Genomic DNA, 12,524 nt, shown 5'->3' with positions numbered 1-12,524 from the left:
GCACGAACCCGTGTCCCCTGCATCGGCAGGCGGACTCTCAACCACTGCGCCACCAGAGAAGCCCCTATATGATTGTTTTAAGTTGCTGATCTCCTAATTTCAAATGGATTTTAAAAACCCTGCATCTGTACTCCTCCCATTACAATTACTGCTTTTGACGTCATATTTTACATCTAATTGTTTTGCGTATCCCTTAACGGCTTATTGCGGATACAGATGATTTTACTACTTCTGTCTTGTAACCTCCCTACTAGCCTTGTGTGTGGATGGTTTCCTACCTTTATTGTATGTTGCCTTCACTGGTGAGCTTTCTCACTTCATAATTTTGTTTCTAGTTGTAGCCAAGAAAGGGGTCTAAATAAATGGAGGCACCCACCTTACTTTCAAGGAAATACGAAAGCATTTAATGATGTCGACTGTTCTCAAACTACTCTATCAGTGCAGCCCCCATTAGACTCCTAATATGGTAGCTGTGGGCTTATTTTAAATTCTAAAGTGCTGTTTGAATGTCTCAAAATTAGCACGTACTCACTTACTGGGTTGAGAGGAGGAGCCCGACTTTGGTCCCAGGTTCAAGCCCAGCTCTGGTACTTTCTACTTGTGGGGACACCAGCAAGGTGCTCACCCTCCCAGCCTCAGTTTCCCCATCTGTAAAATAAGGTGACATAATCCTGCCTACTTCATGGGATTTGTCTTAGGATAAATAAATTAATACAGGAAAAAATGTCCAGCACAGTATCTGGCAGTAAAAGTAGCTATGACACTTAAGTAACCAAAAGGAAAAGAATACAAGTACTAAGTCAAACAAAGTAAATCACCTCTCTCCCAAAGTCAAATAGCAAACTGAGTCTGCCTGACTTTGCCTATGAGGAATGTTTATTTATCCTAAATGCTAACAAATTGTGCTTCAAAATTTGACTCTGGTTCCATTGGGATTTCTCTCGGTTAAGAAGAGACCATTCCTTTTTCAATCACTTTGTTTTATGGCGAGTTCTAAGTGACTGTCATTGTGGTTTTAATATTCTTAGTACTGACTATAGGAACGAGGGTATAGGAAGGTGGTGGGTAGAGATAGATATTATTTATCCCAAGACAGACAGGGACTCTGGGGACTCACGTCTTCAGCGGGATGCTCTGGTCACTCGTGTCCTTTTGGCTGAGGTTGGAAAACCCAGAGATTCTTTAGGTCTTGCAACTGATGAACATATGTCCCACCTCCCCTTTCATAATCCCTCTTGTTCCAATTTACCAAAGACAGTAGGTTTCTGCATCATCCACCAGAATCTTAACACAGAGCCTTGACTCTGCGTTTAGAAATCCCTGGACCTCAAAGAAACAGTTTAAAGTCTTATTTGGTGATACAGAAAAATTTTTCTATATCAAGTGATTTCTACTTCTTTCCTCTAATAAAATCAAAAGAGGACCTAATTTAGCTGACTGATAAATTATTAAAAATCATTTTGAGTGATAAATTCCGATGCCATTTTTAGCCTGTAGTTCAGAATGATTGAAAAAATTGAATGGCATCGCTATCACAAAACTCATTCTGCAACCGCAAATTCATGTGACAAGTGTTTTCAGGGTTTACATCCATGAAGATGAAAAACATGAATAAAAGTACCTCATTTTAGCAATAATTCACAGTATCCATGTATGTGTAAAATCAAGAGTCCTCATTCAGTTCATGAAGAGATACATTTATCAATAACGTTTTACATCATGTGTTTAAAAAGAATCAACAATTGAAATAGATGTCTGGTCTTCATGCAAAGTTGCAAGCATCTCTGCTGGTACCCAAATCACCAATACACCTTATCTTACAAACTCCTTGAAGCCATTTTATCCCTTCTTCCCATGCCTTTCTGCATTGTGGAACCTATGAGATTTATGCCCTGAGGTTCCTCAGGGAAACGTGTGAGTGATGTAGCCACTCCTTACTACTCCCACAGACCACCTGCCAGCCCCACTCCTACCCCTATTGCAGCTCAGACTTTGGGCCAAGGGTGTGAGCTGCAGAGGGAGGCATATAACATGGAAAAATCCACTGGGCATCAGAGGTTGTTTCCTTCACCTTGTTCACCAACTCTTGCCATGAAGTGATGGCCTTGTGATGTTTAAATCCCTTTTCTGTGTCATACCTTAGGCAGAAGGAGGTAAGAAGATATCAGAAATGCTTGGTTTGCTCCGGAATTCTCCATACCAGTTACTCATCGTGTGCCCTGGACTACCTGTGCTGTTCATAGTGCTGGGGATCCAGCCCAGGTACCAGTTGAGACACAACCTACAGTTTGGGGACCATGATCCACTTGTAAATTGACTTCATCCACCATGTGGCATCAGTGGGGTACTCCCGTGAGCCAGTGCTGTCAGGTACACTATTTGGATGGCCCAAGGCCTCCTCTCCTGAGAAGGCAGAGCTGTGTTCATCACAATACATTTTGCCTCAATAATACAATTTTTAACTTTGTATTTGGAATTAACTTCAAACACGCAGAAGCATTGTAAGATGTGTATAGTGGAACACCATCATGCCATTACCCAGATGCACTTTTTTTAAACTTGAAGTATAGTTGGTGTACAGTATTTTATAAGTTGCAAGTGTACAATAGATTCACGATTTTTAAAGGTTTTCTTCCATTTACAGTTATTATAAAATATTGGATATATTCCCTGTGTTGTACAATATATCCCTTGTAGCTTATACATAATAGTTTTAATTCCCTACCCCTATATTTCCCCTCCCACCCTCCCTCTCCCCGCTGGTAACCGCTAGTTTGTTCTCTGTACGTGTGAGTCTGTTTGTTTTTTGTTATATTCACTAATTTGTCGTATTTTTAAGATTCCACATATAAGTGATACCATACAATATCTGTCTTTCTCTGTCTGACTTACTTCACTGAGCATAATACCCTCCAAGTCCATACATGGGGTTGCAAATGGCAAAATTTCATTCTTTTCTATGGCTGAGTAGTATTCCATTATGTAGATATACACCAGATGCACTTGTTGTTGATGCATTGCTTGATTTACTTTATATACGTTCTTTTGGAGACTTCTTCTCACAAAGACACAGGCCAAACATTTCAATACATGGAAGAAAAATTCCAACAGACACGCATAGCCTTTAACATGAAATTATACCCATATATTCCACTGGCCCCAAAGCTGTGGCAAGGCCATACATACATAAAGTCAGGGATGATGTAGGGACTAAAGAAACTACAATAAGCAGATCTTTTGTGGATGCGAACCCTCCCATGTCAAGAAGAACATGCAGGCTGCATTTGAAAGATTGGAGGAGCACTGCATTAATGAAACTGTCATGGGCTCCTGATTTCCAGGCAGTGTTCCAGAGGTTTCCCTTACCATGCAGAAGACACTTGAATGTCAAGGACTCTCCCTCCATCCGAAGCCCTTTTCTGCAGGAGTCAAGACTGCCAGACCAAGGTGAGGTACTGTTCCAATACGTCTGTTCTACCTAGGGAACGGATGTTACCGAAAGCAATTCCGAGGGAGAGCTGCCTTGTAGCAGTGAAGCCAGGTGTTAACAACTCTTCCTGCCCCTCCCACAGTAAGGTGAGCTGGCTTGTCCTTGAGATACACGTTCTCATTGTAGGGCAGCCCCACAGGTGCAGGAGACCCCTGAGGACAGCAAGTCACAACCCCTTCACTGGTCCTTTCCTGAATAGGGGAGTTTGAGTCCTCTGCAAACACAAGTGCCACTTATAATAACGGAAATAGCAGATTTTCGCCACCTTTCCCCTTGAGAAGAAAGGAGTAACTCTGTGGTGTCCATGACAGGTTGAATGAAAATGAAGGTTTAAAAAAATTTTTACTTATTTATTTGTTTGTTTTGGCTGTGTTGGGTCTTCGTTGCTGTGTGCGGGCTTTCTCTAGTTGCGGTGAGCAGGGGCTACTCTTCGGTACGTGGGCTCCTCATTGCAGGAGAAGCAGTGGGCTCAGCAGTTGCGGTACGCAGGCCCTAGAGCATGCGGGCTCAGTAGTTGTGGTTCGTGGGCTCTAGAGCTCAGGCTCAGTAGTTGTGGAGCACGGGCTTAGTTGCTCCACGGCATGTGGGGTCTTCCCGGACCAGGGATTGAACCCGTGTCGCCTGCATTGGCAGGCGGATTCTTAACCACTTCGCCAGAGGGAAGTCCCAATCTCAGAGTCTCTTGCCAGCTGCCTTCTCATTAAGTTCTCTAACGGAAGGCACTGATGAAGATAGGAAGGTGGGAAGAGGGCAGTAGTCATGTGCTGTGGTATTGTTTAAGGGAGAAAAGCTTTCTAGAATCCAGTTTAGAATTTGTCTATCTGTGGCAGACCACTGATTGGGGACCTGATGCCTTCCCACGATCAACAGAGAGAGAGGCAGAGAAACCAGTCAATAAAATAAAGAATTTGAGGTGTGGTCCTGACTTGCCAGCCCTGGGCTATATGGACAATGTCAGCTTGAGAGAACCAATTCATCTTAAGTCCCAGGAAATGGAGATACACTTCCTTCTGTACATGAGAGTCCGTATTGTGCTCATCTGGTGTATTGAAACTTTTTAACGGGAATCTGGACCTCTCATAAAGGTGTTTTGGTCCATATATCATTGTTTTTTTGTTTATTTTTAAATATTTATTTATTTATCTTTGGCTGCATTGGGTCTTCGTTGCTGTGCGCGGGCTTTCTCTATTTGCAGCGAGCGGGGGCTGCTCTTCGTTGCAGTGGCTTCTCTTGTTGTGGAGCACGGGCTCTAGGCGTGCAGGCTTCAGTAGTTATGGCACGTGGGCTCAGTAATTGTGGCTCTCCCGGCTCTAGAGTGCAGACTCAGTAGTTGTGGTGCACGGGCTTAGTTGCTCCGCGGCATGTGGGATCTTCCCGGACCAGGGATCGAACCCGTATCCCCTGCATTGGAAGGCAGATTCTTAACCACTGTGCCACCAGGGAAGCCCCATGTATCATTATTAAATCAGTCTTTCTGTGAGGGAATAAAGTCTGGGACTTCCGCCATCTTGCTGATTTCACTCTGGGGATATCCTAGTTCCTCTCTAATTTCCAGTAGCTATCACGGAGAGCATATAAAAGCTGCTGTATTTTTACATATTGTTGATACATCTAGCCACCTTACAAAGTATCTCATCTTACTATCTTAATACTGCTTGTTGTATTTCAAGAGCCTGTCTCATGTTTCCTGGCAAAACAATCATGCTCTCTGCAAATGAATGCGTTTTCTGTCTTCTTTGGAAATATTTAGGATTGGTCCATTTTATTATTTTTGTCGCTACTTAGGGGGGTTGACACAAAGCAAGGTTGACTGACTGCATGTCACAGGCATATTTTTGTTTATCCTGGATTTTAATGGAAATGTCATTAGCATCCATTATTTTATTTTATTTTAATTTTTTTAATGATTTTCTTTGTTTTGGCCGTGCCACGCGGCTTGTGGGATCTAAGTTCCCCAAACAGGGATGGAACCCAGGCTCTCGGCAGTGACATCAGCAAGTCGTAACCACTGGACCGCCAGGGAATTCCTGTATCCATTATTTTGGAACTGCACTTGCTCTTGGCATTGTAAATTATTTTTTTGTACCTAAATAGTTTCTTGTATACTTATTTTACTTTAAATTTTTATTAAGAATGGTCATTGAGTTTCATTAAATAACCTTCATCTAGTCGTATAATAGGGAGATTTCTTTTTTTCCGTTGTTGAGATGATGATATCGGTAACGTGTATGATATTGAACTGTGCCCTTGGTTTTGGAATCCCCTGTGTATGTTTCACATTTTAATCCAAGGCCACCTCTGGCCTATATTTAATGATTTCAGAGGAGAACTTTTATACACACACACACACACACACACACACACACATTGACATAATACTGTGGTTCTCAAAGCATGGTCCATGGGCCACTGTGGAACTCTGAGATTCTTACAAGGGGTCCTGGGAGATCAAACTCTTTTAATAATAATACTAAGTTATTATTTTTCAGGTCACTCTCATTCTCTTACAATTGTTCCTTAGAGTTTTCCAGAGGCTATGTGATATGTGACACAGCAACAGATTTAATGCAGAAGAAAATATATTTCAGCAGTTTTCTATCAGTCATATGTTAAAGAGACTTGCAAAAATCTAAACATTGGTAATCCCAATGCAACGCAATTTTTTTTGTCCTTTTGGAAAATATAAACTTTTAAATAAAGATATGCTATATATTAAAATATATGAATTTATTCTTATGATTAAATAAAAAATAAATATTTTATAAATGTCTCCATTTTAAACTCTGTGTAAATGTAGATATTTATAAGCCACTTAAACAGAAGCTCTTTTTTGCGGTCCTTAATCGTTTTTACAGTTATAATGGATTCCCTTTTCTGAGAACCATGGACATAATATAACCACAGACATGTAAGTACATTTATATACGTATCATTTAAATAATACTAAGTACCCTACTTATCATTTTCACTCCTAGCTATCAATACTCATAAAAACAAGGAAGGTTGAGGGACCTCCCTAGTGGTCCAATGGTAAAGAATCCACCTTTCAAGATCCCACATGCCTCAGGGCAACTAAGCCCCCGCACCACAACTACTGAGCTCACGCCTCAACTAGAGAGCCTGCGTGCCGCAAACTACTGAGCCCAAGCGCTCTGGAACCCACGCACCGCAACTAGAGAAGAGAAAACCTACACTCTGCAACTAGAGAGAAGCCTGCGCGCCACAACAAAGAGCCTGCATGCCGCAGTGAAGATCCCGTGAGCCGCAACTAAGACCTGACACAGCCAAAAAAAAAGAAAATAATGATAATAATAATTTTTAAAAAACACAAGGACGGTTGAGAAGAAGTGGAAGTAGACAAAAGGAAGATCTCACTGAGAAGGAGACATTTGAGTAGAGACCCAGGAAACAGAAATTGAAATGAGATTAAAACAGGATTGGTATGCACTGCATATTCCTATATGCGTTCAAAGGCAAATAATAATAATAATAAATTTAAAAATAGTATTCAGTTGTTAGATTGTGTATATTTGGCAAATACGCTGCTCAGAGACAGGACTAAGTGGGCAATTAACAGATTTTTTAAAAGAATTTCTTTTTGGATGTGGACCAGTTTTTAAAGTCTTTGTTGAATTTGTTACAATATTGCTTCTGTTTTATGTTTTGTTTTGTTTTTCTTGCTGCGAGGCACGTGGGATCTTAGCTCCGTGACCAGGGATGGAACCCGTACCCCCCGCATTCGAAGGTGAAGTCTAAACCACTGGACCACCAGGGAAGTCCCAATAGATCTGAATCCAATAATTCTTTCAGTCTCTGATATTCTTTCTTTACCTCCAAAACACATATATATCTTCATCCTTCTACTTATTTATTTATTTATTTATTTATTGCGGTATGCGGGCCTCTCACTGTTGTGGCCTCTCCCGTTGCAGAGCACAGGCTGTGACGCGCAGGCTCAGCGGCCATGGCTCACGGGCCCAGCCGCTCCGCGGCATGTGGGATCCTCCCAGACCTGGGCACGAACCTGTGTCCCCTGCATCGGCAGGCGGACTCCCAACCACTGCGCCACCAGGGAAGCCCTACTTATTTTTATATTATCTCAGTGGTTTCTCTAAAAATGGTTATTACTGTTACATATGAGTCCAAGCTGGGAGACTGGAGCTGGGGGTGCTCCTCAGAACCCAGTGGATGCTGAGAGTGGGCGGTGGGAGTATTTGCACTGGGCGTGGGCGTAAAGAGATGCAGTGCCTGTGGAGCATTTGAAAGTGATGAGTAAAAGTGAAGCTTCCCCAGAACCTACTTTTCTAAATAACATCAGTGATAAAGTCCACCTCCCTGAAGAGATATCAGTATAAGTTTTAATACTCGTTCTACCTTCCATTGCCCTGGAACAGACCACTCCCAGAGCCCTGTCCTCGATACTCCCCCGACTCCATGCGGTCACTCAGGCACCCAGGCTGTCCTGATGAAGGCCTCAAGCATCTCTTAGGGCCTTAGGACTCTACTGGATCTTGGCGTTAGGTGGCAGATGAGGGAACAGGGAAGGGGCTTTCCGAGACATGTCTGGAGGTGATGTTTCCCATGACTCCCCCATTCCATTGGCCTGAACTCAGGGACGTGGCCACACCCCAGGGAAACAAAGACAGCTGTGTGTCCTGGCGGCAGAGGAAAATGGCTTGGTAAATAGCTCTCTAGTATCTGTTTGTTTTGCTTTTTTAAACTGCTTTATTGACTTCACAATATATAATGAACATCTCTCCATGCAACAGGTAAAAACTCCCCTGCTGATAGAAACTTACAGATTGGGTCAGAAACACAACATTCAATTAGAAGCTGGTAATGGGAGAGCCACGAGAAACAAGTAACACCGAAAGGTTTACAACAAAGGTACGTCACACACATGTAAGTTTAGGAAACGGTGTGTCTCCCTACTACCTTCAGGGAAGACATCAGGATCCAAGGCATAAGGCAAAGCTCATCATAATCCTGGTGAGGGGGGTCAGGGCTAACTGCCCGCAGACTCTGACTCACTGCTTTTCCCTCAGCTGCCTCACCTCCGCCCCAATCCTTTCCATATTCTCTTCTCTCATCCTTAGCTGCGGCTCTCTAAGACTCTGAGTCATGTCCCATCTACACTGCAGGATGGGCTGCCTAATGCAGAACCGCCTACGATTTCCTCTAGGTACACAATATTCACCAGCCTCCAAAGGGCCACGGGCTCTCCTTTATCAGCATCTCGCCCCTTTTCATCCTTGTTTTCATTCTCCTGGTTGGCACGTTCCATGTCGAGAGTGTTACCGCTTGTTCCTCTTTGGACGCCATTGCGCCTGCGCCTGTCCTCGCTGTCTCCTGCTTCTCCCGATTCTTGCTGCACGTGCGCCGCCGCCACACTTCGACTCGCAGACCGTTTTCTGTGGCCAAACGCCATGCCGCGCGGGGGGGCATGGGGGCTGCCGTCTCTGCCCCGGGAGCCCTGGAGAGGGGTCCACAGGCCGTGTCCGCTCGCCCACGCCATCTCTGGGGACCCCCCTCCGGGTCCCTTACCTGTTCTCCCTGCACCTCCTACTCTTGGGGGCAGACTGCGGCCCGCACTCCCTCAGGGCCACCAGGAGCAGGGAGCGAGAAGTGAGCGAACGACGGCCGGGCTGATATCTGTTTTTAATATCCTTACTGTCTAGAGCATAAACTATTTTGTAAATTGTTGATCTTGGTAGGCAAACACTATATTTCATTTCTTTTCCTTAAATTCTTTTCTTAAAAATAATATTTAAAAAAAAAATAATAATATTTAAAAAATTTATTTTTATGTATTTTATTTTTTGGCCCTGTTGCGCACAGCATGTGGGATCTTAGTGCCCCGACCAGGGATGGAACCTGTGCTCCCTGCTTTGGAAGCGCGAAGTCTTAACCACTGGACTGCCAGGGAGGTCCCAATATTTCACTTCTAATCCTGTCACCCTCAGCAAAATGTATAAACAAAACACATTTTTTCAACAGCTTTATTGAGATATAACTCACATATCATAGAATGCATGCATTTAAAGGGTACATTTCAGTGGTTTTCAATATATTCAGGTTGTGCAATCATCCCCACAGTCCATTGTAGAACATTTTTCATCACCCCCCAAAAGAACCCCCCAGACAGCAGACATTCCCCATTCCCAATAACTCCCTCAGTCTTAGGCAATCAGTAATCTACTTTCTGTCTCCATTCTCTTTTAATGCTGCTGATGAAAAGTCTGTTGTGAATTCTAGTTATTTTGTGGGAAAAGTTTAGATTTTTCTTTTCAACGTTGATTTTCTGAAAGTTCACGGAAACTAGGATTTATTCAGACATCAGTCTTTTTCACTCATCTATCTTAGCCCTCACTGAGCCCTTTTAGTCAGAAACTGATGAAACACGTGTATCTTTACTACCATCCCCAGGCAATTGCCATCCTGTTCTTTTTTTTTTTTTTAACTGAAATATAGTTAATTTACAATATTGTGTTAGTTTCAGGTGTACAGCAAAGTGATTCAGTTATATATACATATTTTTTTTTCAGATTATTTTCCATTCTGTTCATGTGTTTTGTGAGAAGTGTTTTAACTCGAGTGTTTACTTCCAGGAGACACAATAGTTGCTTTAGTCTAAGACACGTGTTAGAAGTGCAGCTAGAACAATGCGCTTCTGCCTGGACAGATGTTACTATCCTGTCTCCAGCTCCAAGTAATAAGAGTCCTACAGAGTGTACTTAGAAGGAAAACGACGAGCAATATTTCCATGAGGTCTTTTTCTCCATCCTCATTTCGCCATAAACTTCTAACACGACACTAAGGATTCTAGCCTCCTCCCTGGTCTGTGATTCCTGTTTCTTTCCACCCGAGTTTGTTACCAGTGCATTTTCCGCAGGGCACGTAGCCCTCACGTACCTACCGTCTGCTCTCCGTTCCCTATCCCCTGAGTGATGAAGCTACTTATTAGGTAATGAGGCCGCCAGGTTGAACCCTTTTCCGCTCCACAGAGCGACAGCCCAGTGCTGGAGAAAGACACCTAAGATAAATACATTGGGTATGTATTTGACAATTCATTGATTCATATTTTCTAGGAGCGTGGTGTTCTTTTACCGAGTGATTGGAGATTTTCCTATGATCATTCTCTTCTTGATTTTCAGTTTGATTCCACGATGGTCAGAGAACATACTTTGTACGATTGCACTTATTTTGCCATTGTCAAGGTTAGTCGAATGACGTGTTGGCGTGGACATCCTTTGCTCCCGTCTCCAGTGTTCCTGCTACACTCCCATCCTCTGGACATCTGGTAGTTGCTGGCGCTGTTGGCACGGTCCACCGTCATTCTCTTGAACTCCGCGTGGATTTCCAGCCACAAGTCCCTTGAACAGACACTCTTCGGCTATATCATTGGCCAGGTGGTGCGCCTGGCAAACACGTGACCATGGAGAATGGGTACCCTCACTCCACTGGGGCAGCTCTGTGATGTCCTGAGGCAGATGGAGGCCCAAGCTGTCCAGGTGCTGAGACTGGGGCTAGGAAGGGGCTTTCTGGGCCTGCCCTGTCTAGAGGCTGATATCAGGTTCTGCAGTCCTAGGAGGGTACCTCCTGGGAGCTGCCATTGCTCGGAATCCTGAGACCTCCTCCCTTCCAAGCCAGTCACCGGTCACCGGTCTGACTGGGAGATGGGAATTTCACTGACTACAGTCCCATTTGGTCTTCTGGCGCCGCAGGGCAGGACCTTCTCTTGTGTTTCATTCCTGTCCGTGCTATACCTGACAGAAGAGTTGAAGCTGGTGGGAGCTGAATTGTCCCGAGAAAGGGCCAGAGGTCTACCTGGTGGAGGGGATGGCCCAGGAAGGAAGAGGGACCCTCGGAGGTGTGAGCAGAAGTGGCAATAACTTATCCCTTGTTACAGGATTGTGGGGACTGGTAAAAGTAAGGGGAGCTAAGGTTTGATTTAAAAATCTCTTGCTTTGGGACTTCCCTGGTGGTCCAGTGGGTAAGACTCTGCGCTCTCAATGCAGGGGGCCCAGATTCGAGCCCTGGTCAGGGAACTAGATCCCGCGTGCATGTGGCAACTAAGAAGTCCACATGCCGCAACTAAGAAGTCCACATGCCACAACTAAGAAGTCCACATGCCGCAACAAAGACCCGGCGCAGCCTAAATAAATAAATAAATATTTTTTAAAAATCTCTTGCTTTGCTTTATTCCGATGTAGTGCACACTTTTCCCTTGACCTTCCTGACTTTGTAGGTCATCGTGTGAATGAGCGGATGGACCATGTTGCCACTCGAGGGACACGACTAGGGAGATTCACACAATTGAAGGGGGCACCAAACATCTCAGGAAGTGGGATAAATAATACTTTTGTGAACTATTTTTAAAAGTCAAGATCAGTGCCATAAATCAAATTTTAAAATCAAGACAGGATTCACCCTGGCTTTTGCCTGAGTCACCTGTCTCACTGGCTCTGTTCCCAGCCCTGCACACTTGGGGCAGAGACAGAGAGAGCTGAGAAAAGTGCCCGGCCGTGGCCAGCAGAGGTCAGAATGAAGATGAAGACTGTGGTGAATCAGGGAATTGGGGCGGGACCCAACCGCCAGAACCTCCCCTCTGGTTCCTGGGGAGATGGGGGTGGGTGGGGAGGGGAGGAAAACCAGTTTCCAGACAAGGGATTAATTTTTTTTTGTTAACATCTTTACTGGAGTATAATTGCTTTACAATGGTGTGTTAATTTCTGCTGTATCACGAAGTGAATCAGCTATACGTATACATATATCCCCTCCCTCTTGCGTCTCCCTCCCTCCCACCATCCCTACCCCACCCCTCTAGGTGGTCACAAAGCACCGAGCTGATTTCCCTGTGCTATGCGGCTGCTTCCCACTAGCTATCTCACCCATGAGTGCTTTAATGAATAATTGTGTGTGTGTGTGTGAGAGAGAGATATGAAGCTCTCTGAAGCCTCTATTTTAATCAGACAACAAAAAAGAACTTCAGGTTTGCAGATACTTTGTTGAAATGAAAATGTATTTGAGGTTT

The 12,524-nt window shown here is 44.0% G+C and overlaps 1 pseudogene; it reads right to left on the bottom strand.

Annotated features, from left to right (window-relative positions):
* Positions 1 to 8,398: 8,398 nt before the first annotated feature.
* LOC136127036 (protein BEX1-like) lies at positions 8,399 to 8,898 on the bottom strand (annotated as a pseudogene).
* Between the last annotated feature and the right edge of the window lie 3,626 nt (positions 8,899 to 12,524).

The sequence above is a fragment of the Phocoena phocoena genome, chromosome 8 (assembly GCF_963924675.1).
Source record: "Phocoena phocoena chromosome 8, mPhoPho1.1, whole genome shotgun sequence".
Classification (NCBI taxonomy): Eukaryota; Metazoa; Chordata; class Mammalia; order Artiodactyla; family Phocoenidae; genus Phocoena; species Phocoena phocoena.
This window is presented reverse-complemented; position numbering and strand designations above follow the sequence as displayed.